Raw genomic sequence first — 3,632 nt, forward strand, 5'->3', positions numbered from 1 at the left:
GTGTGTGGGCATATTCTCTACATGTCATTTAAAAACGCTGCTCCTTCCATAATGTGAATATATCATATTCTAGGATCTCATCCTCTTCTGCATATAGCATATGGATTGCACAGGAGGTTTGTTATAAATTAGGCACTTCTTTCCAATTTCCATTAGCCAGAACTCATTACATGGCCCCATCTAATCACATGGGAAGCTGGAAAATATAGTCTAGATATGTGCCAAGAGAAAAAGGAAATAGGGTTCTTCTGTTATAATAAGTTTGTCTAATTCAGGATATTGCAGAGTATTAGCAAGTCCAGTCAGCTACAGATCTAAAGCCTATTTTTCAGTTTATTAACCTGCCTAAATCATTAAGGTGACAATTTTGATTTCTATGTTTCTGATTCCTGTGTCTATTAATTGGTTTCAAATTCATAGGGGAAGAGATGAGTTGTTTTTTTTTGAGTACCCCAAAACACCAACAGACAGGAATTTTCAAAGTAGATTTGGGAAAAGAAAATCTCTTGTGATGAAGATGTGGGACTCAGGAAATATTGGAAACCATGTTGCCTACCATGTGTAAGAACTTTATTTGCATAGCAAACTATCCTACCAGGCAAGGAGAAGCAGAGACAAATATTGCAATAGGGATATGTTTCTGTTGATGTTCTCCTCAGCTCTAGTGATTCCACAAGACTTACATGAAATACTCCAGTGTCCTTCCAACAACTTCACCATTCTACTTAAGCCAATTTTAGTTAGATGACTTGCAACCAAAGGATTTATGGCTAAGGAAGAAGACCAGAATGTTAAAAATAACTGAGGCTGACAATATCATGTGTTGATAAGGATGAGGAGCAACTGAATGCTTATGTTGCTTGTTGGAGTGTAAATTAGAACAACTGCTTGGAAAACTGATAACATCTGCTCAGACATTATCAGTGCTAAGACCTATGACCAATCAATTATAATTCTAACTATATACTCAACAGAAATAAACGCTTTATTTAGTCTAAATATACAATTTCTATAATATATAGAAAGTTTTAGTTTTCTGGGCTGATCAAGCAAATACCATGCAAAGGGATGGTTAAAACAATGGGAATGTAATGGCTCACGTTTGAGGCCAGGAAAAAGTCCAAATCAAGGCATCATTAAGGTGATGCTTTCTCTCTAAAGACTTTGGTATTCTGGGGTTTGCTGCTGGCTATCCTTGTCCCTTGGCTCCCCTGTCACATGGCAATGCACATGGCGGCTTCTCCTGGCCTCTCCCTTCTCTTCCGGATTCTGATGATGTTCAGCTTCTGGCTGCTCCCTCTGTGGCTTTCTCTTCTGTGTCTGAATTTCACTCTGCTTATAAAGGACACCAGTAACAGGACTGAGACCCATCCTGACGAGGTGTGCCACACTTTAACTGAAGTAACCTCATCAAAATGTCCTACTTACAATGGGTTCACACTCACAGGAATGGATTAAGAACATGCTTTTCTTGGGTACATACAGTTCCAAATCGCCAAAACAGAGACTACAGAATAAAAGACCTTTCCATTCTAAGGAAATCTGTATCTCTTAAAAACTAGCACTTTGAGAGAAAGTGTCATATATTACTTTTTGATTGCTGATGTAAAAAATTACCACAAACTTAGTAGCTTTAAGCAACACAAATTTATTTTCTTACAGTTCCATAGGTCAGAAGTCCAGTACAAGTCTTCCTGGTCTAAACTCAGCAAGGCTGTGTTCTTTTTAGAGACTCCAAGGGAGAATTCATTTCTTTGTCTTTTCCAACTTCTTCAGGCCACCTATATTCCTTTGCTTATGGCCCTTTTTCTGAATCTTCAAAGCCATAAATGTTGCATCTCTTTTATTATTATTCCATAGTCACAACTTCCTCTGGCCACAGCCTGGAAAGGTTCTCCATTTTTAAGGACCCATTTGATTAGATTTGACTCACATGGATAATCCTGGATAATCCCTCCATCCCAAGGTCCTTAAATCACATCTGCCAAGTCCCTTTTGACATGTAAGGTAACATATTTACTGTTTCCAGGCATAGGAATGTGTACATCTCTGAGGGACCAATATTTGGCTTAAGATGTGCCCCTTTATAAAAGAAACTAATTTCACACACCCTGTAAAGCACTAAAGCCAAATAGCTTGGAGCTAGGAGGTAGTCTACCTTTATATGTCTAAATCACGGTCATGGTGTTCCATGATTACTGGTTTTCACAGTAACTGAATCTCAGAAACCACTTAAAGGGCAAACATTTCCTCATTTGAAAAGCTTTCTTGAAGTACTTAATGAAGTGAACTGGAACATGAAAGCTGGCTTTGCCAGGCACCAATGTGCAGTTTCATAAGATAAAATTAATGAGCCCAGGAGTTTATTCAGGTTTACAAAAGAACATTTCTGTTTTTCTATGGTACCCATATTACTTGGATTATTTTTTAATAGGAAAACAACAGCAAGATAACTGTCACTTTAAATAATATTTTGTACTTGAGATGTTTGCTCAAGTGCCAAAGTGCAACAGCTTTATATAGTCCTGGTCTGGTTTGTTATACTGGAATAAGAACTCAACATCCTTCTGACAAGTAAATCATAGTCATTGCTTAAAACACAGACTACTGAACCTGAACATTTCTATTGTTCCAGCACTTGGGAGGCAAGGAGAGGGGTTAAGCATTTGAGCTGTGAAGTAATTCAGGCCTGGGTTATATCCTGCTCTTGACAGTGAGCAAATTACTGAACTACACTTCACTTTCTTCATTTGTGTAGTAAGAATAGTAAAAGTCCTTACCTCTTTAGATTGATGTATTAAATGCATTAGTGGATGTAGAGTGACTGATCTAGAGAGTAGTACACAATAAGCACACAATAAATTTGGCTATTATTAATATTATTACTTCAATGTTCCAGATATAACACTTTGCTTTAGCTGTCTACTGTTGAGTAACTCTTCATTTGTTATAACTATAGAAGTTTATTTGTGTGCTACCCCATGTTACTTTGGCGAAGCCACTTGCCTCAACACTAAACTTTGGCCTAGTTAAAAAAGCAGCTTTCCAGTCCTGGGGCATAAACTCCCCAGAGCCCAAACCTGCATCTGTGACCACCACCGATACCACCCATATACCTCACCCAGAGCCCACAGCTGGTCCCAAATGATAAGTTAACCATACCCACTGCCCTCAGACCCCCAGTCTCTTTCCATTTACATACATGTGTGCTTTAAACTAACCAATCCTTGACTCTGGCGGAAACCTGCTAACCTCCACCCTTCATCCACAATAAAGGCACAAGCCCACAGGTCCCTTTTGCTCTGCCTATGTGCTCCTCACCTGCTGGTTGAGCCAAGTGAGCTGTGAACGCCTTATGGCACCCCTCTCTCTGGGACCTGTGAGTAACAAACTATCTTTTCTTGTGCATGATGGCCTCAGCCCCCCACTATGTTGCACCTGGCCCCCACTCAGACCCAAATTTAAAACCCAACTTAACAATATGGAACATCATTTTATCCAAATTCCTGATAGTCAAGCCAACATACATTTGTACACAATATATAGTTTATGAAATCTTTTCGCCAACAGTAAAATAATTTAGAGTGTAAATTACTTTAGAAGTCATCTTATCATTGGCTCTCCAACATGAA

Source organism: Dasypus novemcinctus, chromosome X, assembly GCF_030445035.2.
Source record: "Dasypus novemcinctus isolate mDasNov1 chromosome X, mDasNov1.1.hap2, whole genome shotgun sequence".
NCBI lineage: Eukaryota > Metazoa > Chordata > Mammalia > Cingulata > Dasypodidae > Dasypus > Dasypus novemcinctus.